The 15,794-nt window shown below is 54.0% G+C and overlaps 1 protein-coding gene across 1 annotated transcript in view; it reads left to right on the top strand.

The window, feature by feature from the left end:
• Nucleotides 1–15,794, top strand: part of PODXL (podocalyxin like) — a 48,570-nt gene that overhangs the window by 4,850 nt on the left and 27,926 nt on the right. The window lies entirely within an intron of this gene.

Raw genomic sequence — 15,794 nt, 5'->3', positions numbered from 1 at the left:
TGGGGCTGTTAGAAATCAAATGAGGTGGCAAATCTGGAATTGTGACTCTTAGGGTCACACAGACCTTTCCACTGGGGGGATTTTCTCAAGGAGAGCCTTCCGGAGAGTCTCTACAAAAGATCTTCATATGGCAATCGTGATTACCGTACAGAGTAGAATTCAATTGGCAAGGTAATTTCCACACTACTTCTCAATAAACTAGAAAATCTGAGAACACAGAATAATTCTAGAGCTGGGAGCCTTCTGGAAAGTGTCTGTCCCCTGCTTACTCTTCAGACAAGGGAACGCAGTGAGGTCACTTGCTCAGGTTCCCAGTGACTCCCGTTGAGGGTTTCCTAAAATGTGTGGACACGTGTACAGCCATGGACACCTGTCACTGGACATTTCTCCTGGGCATTAGAAAAACTCATTAAAATGCTTTTCAGAAAGAGTTGTGTGATGATGACAGCTCTATACTGTGCCCAGACTGTCCCCCTTCACCATCAGAATAAGCTGAGACTTGGAGCCACTTTCTGAGCCAAGAGTTAGGCTCTACAAGGGCTCCCTGAGTACCATGTCCCAGTGCTGGCCACCATACACTATGACTGTGTGTGTCTCCCATTGCCCGGGAGCCCTTGTGGTGTGCACAACACCCAGCCAAAACCTGGAACAAAGAGGTGGTTAGAAATGCTGGTTAGATGACCAGTATACAAATGCCACGGTTGACTGCAGATTCAGGACCGCCCCTCCCCACGCGCCCGCACCCTGGACCACTACCATAGTGGCCAGCACAGACCCCAGCTTAGCTTGGCCTCCTGACCCATTCTCTGTCCCCACCCCTTTGCCCAACACACACCATCACCACCACCTTTTCTTCCTTTGTAGCCTTATTCCCCTCGGGTCAGCACCTCGAACTTCCCTAGGGCCAGGGCGCAGGGTGGCACCTCGTCCGCCAATTGTCATGGCCGGAAGGCTGTGTGCCTCAGCCCAGGGGGAAGAGAATTCTGAGGAGTGGCTGAGTGTGGCTTGCCATGCAGGCCCAAGTTGGGGTACCGGGGGCCCTCCTAGAGCCAGGTCCCTGGAGATGCATGGGCAGGCTGACCAGGAGCCCACTGCTATCTGATGTCTATCTAACCTTGCAACTCCCAGGTCAGTGGAGAAGGGACAGTGAGGAGGCAGTTCTTAAACATACCGTATCAGCCGAGTTTGAGGCCAGTGCCAGCCACTTCTCCTGAAATTCGTGAATCTCTGTCTTAGGGCCCCCTCAGCCCCCATCCACTCTGACTCCTGTGCTGACTTGCTCTGAACCTGCTGACTGAAACCAGAGTCTCCAGCTGGGGCAGCCTGAGGTTGCCTTGGAACAGCCTTTACCTGCAGACCATACCAGCGGGGGGAAACTGAGGCCCGGACACCAAGGACCCACACCACAGTAGATCGCCAACCAGCTCTTTCCCAAATATCCACGTGCCTGACTTCCTCGTTTCCGTTAGCTCTGCTTAAACGCCACCTTCTCGGAGAGGCCTTCCGGGATGCCTTGTATAACACACCCTTGTGCCCTTACTCCGTTTAGCTTCCCCGTAGCACCCATCACTTGAGAGTACTCGTCTCTGTCTCTCCCCTGAGCAGACTGTACATTCCGGGAGGGCAGGGAGTTCTGTTCAATGCTGTAGCCACAGCACCTAGAACAGTACCTGGCGCGTAGTGGACGTTCAGTAAGTATTTGCTGAATGAGTAAGTAGTTTAGGAAGTATTTGCTGAATGGCAAGCTGGTTTAGAAGCCAAAGGCTTGCTTGCCAGTTCTGAGCTTTCTAACTGCAAGGCTACTAACCTGTTTCCAGAAGAAGAGAGGCAGGTGGCAGGTGGGCTGGCTCTGGGCATTGGAAGAACAGACACATGGGCATGAGAGGGAACTGGGACTCCAGGGAGGAGGAGAGCTGGGGGAGGTCCAGCAGCTAGGGCTTCTGTTTGTTAGAACTCTATTTGGCTGTTCAGAGCAACTCAAAAGGAATAGTGCACTACATAAGACACAAGCTCTATCTCTATATCTGATAGTTTCAGAGGGTTGGTGTGGTGGTTCTGCCACCCTTAGCCTATTGTTTCATGGTCCAAGATGGCTACTTGGGCTCCAGATGTCAGACAAAAGGAACAAGAGGCCTGCAGCTCCTCTTCCGAAGTTACCTGCCAGAAACCACACACAACACTTGCAGTCACATTTGTTGAATGGAACTTAGTCCTGTGGCCAGCCCTAACCGCAAGGGAAGCAGGGAAGAGTACATTCCTTAGGGAAAGTAATTTTTTTTTTTTTTTTTTTTTTTTACAGAGACAGAGAGAGAGTCAGAGGGATAGACAGGAACAGACAGACAGGAATGGAGACAGATGAGAAGCATCAATCATTAGTTTTTCGTTGCGCGTTGCAACTTCCTAGTTGTTCATTGATTGCTTTCTCATACATGCCTTGACCGTGGGCCTTCAGCAGACCGAGCAACCCCCCACTGGAGCCAGCGACCCTGGGTCCAAGCTGGTGAGTTTTTGCTCAAGCCAGATGAGCCCACGCTCAAGCTGGCGACCTCGGGGTCTCGAACCTGGTCCTTCAACATCCCAGTCCAATGTTCTATCCACTGCGCCACCACCTGGTCAGGCGGGAAAGTAATTTTTATTTCAGGCACCCATATGCCTAACCAAAATACAGTGGTCCAGTTATAAAAGATGAAGGACAGAGTAGATATTGAAATAGATCACCAGCAAATGCTGTCATGGTCCCTGAAAACCATGGGTTTCTCTACAGCTGCCCTGACTCCTCACCTTGCCGGTCAGATCCACTCTGCATCTGCGTGAATAAAATATAAGCAGTTGTCCTCAGTGGCATTGCTACCTTCTAGCTGAGCCATTTCTAACTTAACCCTTGTTTTCTGTGGCTCCAGCTTTTTGGCAGTTTCTTACAAGAAATCCAGCTTCCTCCCACTAAGCTTCTTCATCTTTGAGCTAGTTCAGTGCGCTGAGGTGGCCTGGGAACCCCCCATGAGCAGGGCATCCATCAGGGCAAGCATAGAGGGGACCTGCTTTCCCCCACTGGCCTCTTTGGATGACAAAGCGTTTCTCCCCTCCCCCTCCTTTCCTCGCCCGTCTCAGCAGTATGAGCACAGGGTGGTGGGAGATACTGGACTGTCTTAGGAGTTGGGTCTGGGAGCTGGAGGCCAGTGGCTTCCACACCTGGTACAGGTGTTCTGTAAGCTGTGTTGAGGGCCACTGAGAGCTTGGGGTGCACATCTGGAGGGGAAAACTAAAAGTTGACCAATTTGGGGGGGGGAACTACATATCCCACCCAGTTTTGCTTTTTTCTGTTCTGCATAGTAGGTCTCCACATAAAAATTTTAGAAAAAGTTCTATCCAAGAGAAGAAAAATTCAAATCTCTTAGCATATGATATGCCCCAGGTTTTGCGATTAGAAGCTTGGATTTTAGTCTGAGCATTGGCATTTAGTGGCCTTGTGACTTCCGACTTGTTCCTTGGGCTGTTTCTCCGGCTATAAAATGGGTTTGGGGCCTTCCTCAACAGTGAGGATTCAATACAGTCACGTGGTGATGTGCCTGACACATTTTATTTCTTTCATTGGCTTCAGCTCTCACCCAGTGTGAGGTGTGATGAAAAAGACTCTGCTAAGCCCTGGCCAGTTGGCTCAGCGGTAGAGCGTCGGCCTAGCGTGCGGAGGACCTGGGTTTGATTCCCGGCCAGGGCACACAGGAGAAGCGCCCATTTGCTTCTCCACCCCTCCGCCGCGCTTTCCTCTCTGTCTCTCTCTTCCCCTCCCGCAGCCAAGGCTCCATTGGAGCAAAGATGGCCCGGGCGCTGGGGATGGCTCCTTGGCCTCTGCCTCAGGCGCTAGAGTGGCTCTGGTCGCAACATGGCGACGCCCAGGATGGGCAGAGCATCGCCCCCTGGTGGGCAGAGCTTCGCCCCTGGTGGGCGTGCCGGGTGGATCCCGGTCAGGCGCATGCGGGAGTCTGTCTGACTGTCTCTCCCTGTTTCCAGCTTCAGAAAAATGAAGAAAAAAAAAAAAAAGACTCTGCTACTGTCCCCTCCCAAGCTGGACACGCTGGGCCAAGCTTTCGCCTCTTTGGCTCTTCCCTGGGGCTCTTCCCCAGGGACCAGCCCTTCCGCATTTAGGCACTGCCCCACAGACAGGTCACTCAGGGTGAGTGCTCCAGTTGTAGACCACATTCCTGGAAGAAGGTGGCCCAGGGGTGCTTCAGTAACAAAAGGCTCTGGTGGCTGCCTCCTCACTTTATTGGTTCCCACCAGGTGCTTCCCACTTCAGCCCTAGGGGGCGCTGCTCTTCACTTTTGGGCTTCAAGTGAAAACAGGCTTTCCCGAAGCCATCCAGACCCTGAACCCTGCAGGTTCTGCCTGTCACACGGAAATTGGAGTCTCACATCCACAGCTATTTCTCCACTTGGATAAATGATCCTCAGCCACCCCTGCATCACTGCCCTTGTCCAGCCTGTAGATCTGAGTCTCTCCCTGTCTCCTTCTAAATAGCTCCCTTTCTCCTCAACCAACTCTCTCTTGTACCGAATTGCCAGTGACACCTCTGGTCCAGGCAGTGAAGGCTGATGTTGGTTTTTCTGCAGCCATGGCTACATTTTCCTTCTCAGAGAAGGAGGGGAGAGGCCTGGGGCTACAATCTGGAGACTAGCGTAAGTAAACCAGGGAGCTATTTGCAGAGACAAGAAGTGGGAGGAAGGTAGGAACTACTCACAGGAATGCATTTGGCTTTCCGCACAATAAGCCCCAGTGGGACACTGCTCGGTGCCTCAGTTTAGCCAGATGGTAAATCAGGGCTAGCACCACATGGCCTTTTTTTTTTTTAAATTATTGATTTTAGAGAGAGGAAGGGGGGGGGGAGAGAGAGACAGACAGACAGAGGGAGAAACATCAATTTGTTGTTCAACTTATTTATGCATTCCTTGGTTGATTCTTGTATGTGCTCTGACTGAGGATCAAACCTATAACCTTGGTATATTGGGACGATGCTCTAACCAAGCAAACTACCCAACCAGGACACATAATGGTCTTTTTGAATAATTTTTACAACTTTGTTAAAACAAGCTGTGTCCCAAACTGCGTCCACAGAGAACACTAGTAGCCCACAAGATATTCATAGTTATGCTCTCCATGAACGATAAATGAATAAAAATGGCTTTATGGGAAAAAAGAGCACTGTGGCCCAAAAGGTCTGGGAAACACTACCTCCTCTGTTCCCCTCCTTGGAAAATCAATATTATGACCTCACGTGCTTTGAGCTGTCCCTTATTACTTCGTTTAATCCAGTGTTCCCCAAACTGTGGAGCCTGTTCCCATTCCCCGTCCTCTTTTTTGTAGATCATCTGTTAACGTCTTGTGGGAAAAGAACGATGTAAAGGTGGTGTGGCCAGCTGTCCCAGCTTGCCCGGGACGGAGAGGTATTCTGGGCTGTACGACGTACAGAGCTAAAACCCAGACAGTCCCATGTAAATGCCTGGACCGGGCAGAGAAAACATCAGACACAAAAGTGTGCTGGGAGTGGATCTGGGGCTTTGCAAAGCAAGACCTCGTTGACGTGGAAATGCAGGCTTACCTGCTGTCCCTGCACAGGGCGTTCTAGGAAACCACAGAGAAGGCTGGTTGGGGTCAGAATGGAGCCTGCTTGTAGCAGAGCCTGGCAGGAACTAGGGACATTCCAGTCCCGTGTTTGACAATGGCGTCGTCTCTCAGCAGTCGGAGGCATTACTAAGAGAACTGTGGATGTGTTTGATGGTTGATCTTTCCCCCCAGATGGAGCAAACGTGGTTGCTTCTGGCTCCTTTCCTGTTGGGCCTCTGCCCCTGCTGCTGGGAGTGCCTGCTCCTGACAGCACCACGTCAATTTCTGTTGTAAATTCAGTGAGTAATTCATCCGGTCATCCTGCCCCAGACTTGGAGAAGAAGGCTCCAGAGGATGTGCCTCAGTGGCTCACAAGGTGTGGTGGTGCTGGGAGCTCTGTCCCCAGCTCTGGTTAAGCAGGGCTTGCTGAGGGGCATTGAGTTCATCCCCCTTCAGGCTGTCATTTCTCCTCGGAGTTGGAGTTCGGAGAGCCAAGTGGCTGAAAGGGTGGGGGGAGTCCTTGTTTAGCTGCGTCACCTGCTTGCCTGTGTTTGCCAAACCGCCTCTAGCACCTAAGGCACCCCTCCCAGGCAGGTCGCATAGCTCAGTGAGCTTGGGGTCCCCCAGCTCAGGCAGATGCAGCCCTGAAGGCCAGCCCTAGGGGGCGCTGCCGAGTAGAGTGTCGGCTGGGTCTCAGCCTGCGGCTCCCTTCCTGAACCGTGTGCTGTCTGTCCTCTCCCCAGCATGCCCCTTCTTCCAGCTGGGCTGCCTTCACCTGGGGGCCTCCGGCTGAGGTCGTCCTGCTCTCACCTCCTCCATGGCCACAGTGGGTCCAGGCACTGGAGAGTTTGTGCTGTGGACATCTGGCTCCTGGGGGCAGGCCAGCCCTCATCCCCAGCTCCCTTACTGTCCTGCGAGCCTGCACTTAGGTGGAGAAACACTTTGGCTTTACCCCGGGGCTGGGGGGGGGGGGTTCTGGAAGCCTAGTCTTGACCACATAGAACTGCACCTTTGAATTCCATGAGCTTTAGGGCAAGCCTGTCAACACACCAGCCATCCCTGCCCCTGCCGCCTCTAGTAAGTAAGCTTTGTGTGTGTATGTGTGTGTAGGGGTGTATGGGGGGTGGCGAGCATGGAGCAGATATGCGGGAGGGTCCATCTTTTTTTTTTTTCGTATTTTTCTGAAGTTGGAAGCGGGGAGGCAGTCAGACAGACTCCCACATGCGCCCGACCGGGATCCACCCAGCATGCCCACCAGGGGGTGATGCTCTGCCCCTCTGGGGCATTGCTCCGTTGCAACTAGAGCCATTCTAGCGCCTGAGGCAGAGGCCATGGAGCCATCCTCAGCACCCGGGCCAACTTTGCTCCAATGGAGCCTCAGCTGCGCGAGGGGAAGAGAGAGACAGAGAGGAAGGAGAGGGGGAGGGGTGGAGAAGCAGATGGGCGCTTCTCCTGTGTGCCCTGGCCGGGAATCGAACCTGGGACTCCTGCACGCCAGGCCGACGCTCTACCACTGAGCCAACTGGCCAGGGCCGGGAGGGTCCATCTTAGTTGCGTGTGAAATAAAAAGCAGAATTTTAGTCATTAGTTTATGTGTGCCATCAGATGAAAAAGGTCGAAAACTACTGCCCGGCAGGGGAGCGAGCGTGCTTTGGGTGCGGGACCACAGTTCCAGAAGCCAAAGAAGGTGCGACCTGGTACTCTATACTCTGACCTTCTGTTTGCCCGCCTCCCTCTTGTTGGGGTGGGATTCAGTGATGTCACGGGTCCCTCTAGTGCTTATGTTACGACCCAGAGATGCAAGGGATGAGAAAGGCAATACCCCCCAGGCTCGACCTCTCTGAAATCCCCTGGCCTTGGGCCGTGCCATCCCCCAGATGAGAAATGCGAGGCTGTGCACTGCACCCACTTTCCAGATGAGAAATGCGAGGCTGGAGGATGATTTGCCCAGGGTCAAGTCGTGAAGGCTCCAAGCAGCCCCTTTCACTTTCAGTTTGCCTCCGTGCCCTGGACACCGACTGGGCCAAATCAACTTGGCCTAGACCTCTGGGCTTCTGCTCTCACCGGGCAGGGTGGCAAGACTGGAAATGCAGGAAAGAGAGTGGAGGAAGTAGTTGGGATGGGAGCATGTGAGGCATGGGGCCAGAGATGGTGCCTCCCCTCCCACACCCCGAGTCCAAGGTGAACGTCAGTGTCCGTCGGGTGTGATCTAAGACAGCCTGACTGCCTTGCCTGCCCAGCAGAACTTCACAGGGTTCCCTCCGCTGCCAGGCTCTTCTGAAAAGAACAACTGTGGCATCACCGTGTGCGAGTGTGTGTGTGTTTTCACTTGGCAGTCTCCCCCTCTGGGGTCTTTAAGCCTCAGCTGCTTTTGGGGGATGCATGTTCAGCTGTTTGGACACCTGGCCCCAACCAAGGCTGGCTCTGGGATCCTGCATTCACTTCCCTAGGCGGAGCCCATAGGAAACCAAGCTTCCTAGATTAGCCCCACCGTCTTAAACAGTGGGAACTGGACAGCTTGGCTTGCTTTCTTTAAAAGGAATGATTGTGGCTTTTTTTTTTTTTTTTTTTTTTTAGAGAGAGAGAGAGAGGAAGGGAGAGAGAAAGAGACAGAGACAGAAACATCAACCTGTTCCTGTACGTGCCCCGGTTGGGGATCGAACCAGCAACCTCTGTGCTTTAGGATGATACTCTAACCAACCAAACTCTCTGGCCAAGGCTGATCATGGCTTTTAACTATCTCACTCCCCACCCCTGCCCATAGACTCTGTCAGGACAAACCAGAGAACCAATCCTCAATTGTATAGTCATGTTCATTAACAAAGTTTGTTCTTTTTATTTTTTTTTTATTTATTGACTTGAGGGAGAGAGGAACATCAATTTGTTGTTCCACTCCTCTGCACATTCATTTGTTGATTCCTGCATGTGTCCTGACGAGGGATTGAACCTGCAACCTTGGTGTATCAGGATGACGCTCTAACGAACTGAGCTACCCAGCCAAGTACTTCCTTTTAAGCAATACCCCTGTCGGATTCCCACACCCCCAAGGAAGCTAAGAGCTCTTAAATCTGCAAACACTTAAGAAATCTAGCTTCTGTTCTCTTTGGGGAGTTGTCGTGCCTTTTGTCTACCTCTGGAGCCAAAAGCAGAGTCTGGACTTGAACCTGCTTCACAGAGGAAGGGGGGATGTCAGGAGCCCGCCGACTGAGCCAGATTTAGTCTGGGGATCACTACCAACGCAGATTATTGTGCAGCAAGAAGGATGCAGGTGTTATTCCTGGAAGAGGTGAACTCTCTCCAGGACAGAAAAAAAACCCCACATTTGGGAATTTGGAAAGCTCTGCTTGCTGCCTAACCTTTTGCTTCCACCAGGAGGAAACCCGTCAGTCCCCAGGAAATTCACAGGGCCTGTTTCACAGGACTTTCTCACTGCGCTCCCAGGGAGGCGATTGCTCCCCCCCCCCCCATCCACACTAGACTTCCCTCTGGCTCCTGGCCCTCGTTTGTTTTCAGCCGGGACTAAAGACGTGTCCCTGGCAGACGTTTCTAGGAGCAGCCCAGAAACCTGTACACATCTGGTTCTTTTCATGGCTTCGGGAGGTGGCGTGGGAATGACAACGTGCTCCCCCAGAAAGATAGTTACGAAGGTTGTTTTTGAACTGACTGCTGAGGGAAGTGTCTGATGCCAAGTGTGCGCACACTTCGGCTGGTGGAGGTGTGTGCGCGCCCCAGGAGGACTAATGATGTAGCAGGTGCACCTGGGGAATGTGGGACCAGATGGGGCCGATGAAAAGCTGTGCGAGCCCTGTGCCCCGGTAGCCATTGTGGGAGGGAGCAGAGCACTGCCCTACACACTCACAGCCTGCTCCGTCTGTCTCCCCAGTCTCCTGTCCCTCCTTGGAGAGGGTAGGAGACGCAGAAGGGATCACACGTTAAGCTCTCAGCGTGATGTCTGGCTCATGTGATAAGTGCTGGTTGTATGACCTTAAGAATAATGATGATAAACTGTTTTTGATGGATTCATAGAACATTTTGATCATGTGAAGTGAGAGGAAGCACACATGACACACGTGCCCAGTGGTCTCAGACCCGACACCAGCTCAGCAGGACACACAGCGCCCTACGGCTCCCACCCCAGGACTACATGTAGGCATAGCCATCTAGGCCTGCAGTGCACAGGATCATGCTGGCGAGGGTGGCAGCCCAGCTTCCCATCCAGCCACACCAGCCTCTGTAGATTTGGAGTATTTTTGATAATGTTCTGCTAAGCTTAAACATGTTTTTAAAATTTCATTTTGGGCCCTGGCCAGTTGGCTCAGGGGTAGAGTGTTGGCCTGGTGTGTGGATGTCCTGGGTTCAATTCCCAGTCAGGGCACGAAGGAGAAGTGCCATCTGCTTCTCTACCCCTCTCCCCTCTCGCTTATCTCTCTCTCTCTCTCCCTGTCTTGCAGCCATAGCTCCATTGGAGTAAGTTGGCCCTGGGTGCTGAGGATGGCTCCATGGCCTCCATCTGAGGCTCTAAGAAGAGCTCGGTTGGTGAGCAACAGAGCACCATCCCATAGTGGGCTTGCTGGGTGGATCCTGGTCCAGACGTATGTGAAGTCTGTCTCTCTGCCCCTCCCTCCTCTCACTGAATAAAAAAAATAAAAGTTAATTTTGTTCCAGGATAGGTATTTCTCTCTCCTTTGACAGACAAGGAGACCAAAGCCCCAGAGCTCGCTCCTCCCGCAGAGGCTGTGTGTCTGTCACATCTGTGGCCCCTGAAATATCCTCACGGCAAGCTGCAGGGTACTTTACCTCTCCTGGGGCGCTGGCCTGTTGTTCTGACCTTTCTCCAGGAGCGCTTCCTGGCAGGGAGGTGAGCTCAGTCAGCTGGGCATCGCCCCAGCCTCTGCAGGCTGGTGGGTTGGCAGCTTCTGGGCACGCTGCCCAGCCAGACAAATCAGGGTTCACATGGTCAGCAGCAGGCCAGGGGATTAGGAGGCTCCGGGAAGGGTATTGTTTTAAGGAGGTTAGTCTACTTTCCAGCTTAGGAGCAGCCCAGCCCCGTCCCTCCATGAAGCCTCCCTCACACACGTCTCAAACCTCCAGGGGTCAGCACGTGCACACCCTCTTGTGGGAGCAGTGAGAGCAGGTGGCCGAGGCAGGCTCGGGCCGGGGAGCTCCACGTGGGTGGGAGAGGGAGCAGAGGGTGGCGGGGGCTTGGCCACAGGTAGAGGCAGCGCCGCAGTCTTGGGTGGTATAGTCGGTTGAATTCCAAGCTCTTCTCACCTCTCTGCCTTCAGCAACAGAATTATAACAATGAGTAATTCCAAGAATGTATTGAGAAGCTTCCTGCTCAGGAGCTCATTCCTGTTCCGGCTTGAGAGGTGGAGTTCTGCCCTCTGACCCTCACCTGGAGAGCTTCTGGTGGGGTGGCGTGGCCTCTGATTGTCATCAGAAAGGGACTGTGAGGTCCCTGAGGCCACCCCTCTGTGAATCACGAGGAAACCAAGGCCTCTGAGGGAGCCGAGAACAAAGCCACTCGGGGACCGGCCTCCCAGCTGCCCCTCTGCACCCACCTCGCCAGGCCCCTGGCCCGAAGCCCACATGTGATAACAACCCCTGGCCAGGGAGTGCACCTGGGAAGACAGAGCCATTGGAGTGGCCCACACAGGGAGCCTGAGGTTCTGTGTCAGGGTGGCATCTGGCGTCGGGACAGCGAAGTAGGAGCTCAGGAGATGGGGCCTGGAGCCAGCCTGCCCGCTGGGCTCATCTCCCTGCCCGCACCCTGCAGGACCAGCAGCCGCAGGCCCTGTCCACACAGCTCGGCCTGCCACAAGCGCAGACGCCTGCTCTGCGAAGGCGTGGCCACCGCGCCACGCAGCCCTGTGCGAAGAGGCCGTGCCCTGGCAGCCGCAGCACGCCCACCAGCAGCAGGTGGACAGAGGTGCTGTGGTGTGTTCCCACAGTGGCATACTCCACCGCCGTGAGAAGGAACAGTCTGCAACTGGAAGCACGGGAAGGACGGACCGCACAGATGAAACGCCGACAGAACGAAGTCTGAACCCGGAGACGGGAGTGTGTGATGCCAAAAGCAGGCCAGACTAACCCATGATCTTTAAGTCAGAAGAGAAGTCACCCTTCGGGATGCAGAGTGACTGGGAGGGTGTCTTCTTTTGTGATCTGTGTGCTGGATACTTGGGCGTGACCCATCTGCCACTTGTACTACTGTGTGGTTCTCTGAATGTAATTTTTTTTGTGTGTGTGTGTGTGTGGCAGAGACAGAGAGAGTCAGAGAGAGGGACAGATAGGGACAAACAGGAACGAAAAAAAATGAGAAGCATCAATCATCAGTTTTTTGTTGTGACACCTTAGTTGTTCATTGATTGCTTTCTCGTATGTGCCTTGACCGGGGGGCTACAGCAGACCGAGTAACCCCTTGCTCAAGCCAGTGATCCTGGGTACAAGCTGGTGAGCCTTGCTCAAACCAGATGAGCCCACACTTAAGCTGGTGACCTCGGGTCGGGGTCTCGAACCTGGGTCCTCCACATCCCAGTCTGACACTCTATCCACTGTGCCACCGCCTGGTCAGGCTAAATGTAATTCTTTGATGAAACGCTGTCGCAGTCAATGGGGAAGGGGCTGTTCTCCCAGGACCTAACTAAACACAGCAGCAGCCTCTGTGAACCCGTGGCAGAGACACTCAGCAGCCAAACCCCAGGCCCCAGGCAGACGGTTCAAGTGGGCAGCCCAGGCCTGGGGTTCTTCTCTGTGAAACCAAGGAGGAGAGGGGCCCTGGGCCAAGCAGTCAGCCCCCGAGGAGAACAGGAAAGGAGCCAGGTTAGATGCACCACCTGTCTGTTGTTGGACTTCTACCCCAGTCCTGCCCCGGACCCCAGCCGTCTGTCACTGGCCATTCCTGTGAAGGTCAGAGAGAGGGCAGCACCAGGCAGTCCCATCCCTGTGACATACTTGTGTCCCTTGGGTGCTGTGCCAGTGTTAGGGGTCCTAGGGGAACGGCCACGGTCCCTTCCACGATGGTCTGAGCACCGAGGAGTGCTGTGGCTCGTGAATGGTCACAGCCACGCAGAGAGGGACCGCCACCTGTGAGGTCATCCCCTCCACTCACCTCTCTGACCCCGATGGGTGAGTTATTGAACTGTGATGCGCTGAGATTTTAAATTTCATTCCTCTTTTGTTTTTGAAGAGCTACCAATGTAGGTGTTTCTCTTTGTGATAGGAGTTGCAAATAGTTCGGCTCAGCTCCTAACAGTAGGCTAGTCCAGGGGCTCTGGGGCTCTTCAGGGACATCACAGAATGGGGTCCACAGCTGGAGGGAAACCTAGACTTCCAGCCCCGGCCCCAGGACACATCGTGAGCACCAGGGTGGGCAAGCCAGTTGTGTTTGTAAGTAGTTTTATTGGAACACAGCCATGCTCACTCAGTCACATACTGACTATGGCTGCTTTGGGGGTGCAGTGAGGTTGAGTAGTTGCAACCGAGACTGCGAGGTCTAAGATATTTACTGTCCGGCCCTTTACAGAAGAAGTTTGCTGACCCCTGTTGGACACTGCCGTGTCCCAATGCCGTCATTCTATAAATGGGGGGCGAGGCCCAAGGAACTTAAGTGGCTTGCCTAGCAGGAGCCCCAGGCCGAGAACAGACCCCACTCTTAGCCTGGTCTTTTGTGGGGCCACACAGTGCCCCGGACAGGAAGCTGCTCTCCAGTCGCACCGGTGCCCCAGGGTCCCCGATCTCTCTCTTGCTGTAAGTACTGAACAGACTCTTTCTCCCTTCTGCACTTGGGTCTCTTAATAATCGAATTTTTGGAGGTTTTCAGCATTAAGTGAGATACCACGTAAAAGCCCCACCCTCGGCTGATGGTTAGTACATTTTAACCCATGAGTTCCTGCCGCCTTGCAGAGCCAGACACAGACTCTTTCGTCTACTCTTCCCTCCATCCCGGGTGGTGGGGAAGGAGGCAGAGGGGCTGTAGCTAGTGTGGTTTCATCAAGGAAGAAACCCAGACCCGAGCAGGAGATGGGCACGCCAGCATCCTTGTCTCACGGGGCTCCTTATACAGAAGGGGGGCCCGGGCCACCCAGCCCTGCCAGGTCAGGCTGAGGTCTGGCAGTAACATCAGGACAGAAATCCAGGCTGCCATCAGGAAAGCGCCCCCCACCCTGCTCCGACTCCCCAGGTTTCCCTGAGGAGGGAGAAAACTCACCCCAGGAAGATTTCGGCTCCCCCCCCCCAATCTGGAAATTCACTTAACCGTCCACCCCGGTGCGGTCATCTCCCTTAAGTGGCTGTGTCTCACTGGGGAACCTGGGAAGAGCCCTGATGGGCCTGGGGGAGCCCTGTGTCCACCATCCCCTGAGTCAGGTCCGTGCAGGTGTGAGCACACCCAGAGGAGGGATGAGCACGCTATAGCATGCTCTGTACCGGGGTGTGTGTGCGCGCACGCACACGGCTCGGGGAGGGGTGTGGAGGGAGCCTTTCCCGTCTGCCTGGGGATGTATAATCAGAGCTGACGTTAACTGAGGACTTTTAATGTGCAGGTGCTGCTATAAGCACGTAAAGAAAGGTATGACTTGGTTGCTGTTCTCACCCTCGTCACTTTTGACAGGGAAACTGAGGCACAGGGTGTTAAGCCACTGGCCTGGCACACTGCCCATGTGTGGTGGAACAGGGACTAACCCAGGATGTCAGCTCCTAAGTGTGTGCTCTTAGCCAGTGCTGCGGAGGGGGAGGGGAGGAAAGGGAAGGGTCACGCGGTGAGGGTGAGGCTGGGCAGGGACGGGTGCAGGTGGAGTGGGTGCCCTCAGGCTCTGGGCCACACTCCCAGGTGCAGGGGACAGAAAGGAAGGAAGACTTGCTGGCCTGTGGCAGACGAGGTGGGTGAGGTGTCCTGGGGTGTGGTGCCCCTGCCTGCGGGGAAGGGGTACCCAAGTGAAGGCTGCCTTTCTCCATTGCTGGGGGACTCCACGCTGGACAGTGGTGCCCTCTCCTGCCCAGGGAGACGCCAGACAAAGACCCACCCTGCGAGCGAGTGTCCGGCAGTGCAGCTGAAACAAGCTGATAAGGGCTGAACAATCCCAGATGTAAAGAATGCCCGGAATTATCTCCCCTGAGGGGGCAGCTCGGGGCCCTGTGGGAGAGGCGATGCTGAGGAGCCCGGCCCGAACCCGCTGAGGTGCTGTCCTGCTGTCCAGAGGCACCAAGAGAACAGGGGAAGGGACAGGGACAGTGGGGCAAGACTGGAACCTGTGGCCACACCTGCCTGCCTGACCACCCGGCCTGACGGGGTGAGGAAGGCAGGCTGGGACTCTGCCCTTGCCCAGACGTTGGAGCCGTCCTTCCTGCTATTTGTATTCTCATTATTAACCTCCACCCTGAGCCCCTTTTCTTAGCTTGGGTTCCTGCAACACAATTCCATAGACTGGGTGGTCCAAACCAGTGGTTTTCTTTTCTTTCTTTCTTTCTTTTCTTTTTTTTTTTTTTAAGCTATCTACTTAAAAAGTAACTGAGAGGAGGGGAGATAGTGAGACAGACTCCTGCATGTGTCCGGACCAGGATCCACCCTGCAACCCTCTCCCATCTTGGGTGGATGCTTAACTCAACTGTGCTATTTTTAGTGCCTGAAGCTGACACATTCAGACCAACTGAGTCACTGGCTGCAAGAGGGGAAGAGGGAGGAAAGGGGGAAAGGGAAGGGGAAAGAGCAGATGGTCACTTCTCTTGTGTGCCCTGATGAGGAATCAAACCTGAGACATCCATACAACAGGCTGACACTCTACCCACTGAACCAACCAGCCAGGGCCTAAACCAGTGGTTTGCAACCACCTGTGATGCCAGTCTGCCAGAAATTTCATGCTGGTTCATGAAAGAGTTTACCACTCTGATGTTGTAGGAAGATTATTGAGCCTATAATCATTGGGTCTATACCCTTTTGTGGTTAACTCTTTCGCAGACCAGCGTGAAATGTCTTGCTGACCGGCAGTTGAAAACCACTGGTCTAAACAACAGACACTTATTTCTCACAGGTCTAGAGGCTGGTGATTCCAAGATCAGGGTGGCAGCATAGTCAGGTTCTGGAGAGACCCGTCGTCCTGGCTGGTGGACGTCTGCCTTCCTGCATGTCCTCACATGGCAGAGGACCCTAATCCCATCCTAAGGACTATTCTAAGGACACTAATCTTATCATAGGGGGA

Source organism: Saccopteryx leptura, chromosome 2 (assembly GCF_036850995.1).
Source record: "Saccopteryx leptura isolate mSacLep1 chromosome 2, mSacLep1_pri_phased_curated, whole genome shotgun sequence".
In the NCBI taxonomy this organism is placed as follows: domain Eukaryota; kingdom Metazoa; phylum Chordata; class Mammalia; order Chiroptera; family Emballonuridae; genus Saccopteryx; species Saccopteryx leptura.
This window is presented reverse-complemented; position numbering and strand designations above follow the sequence as displayed.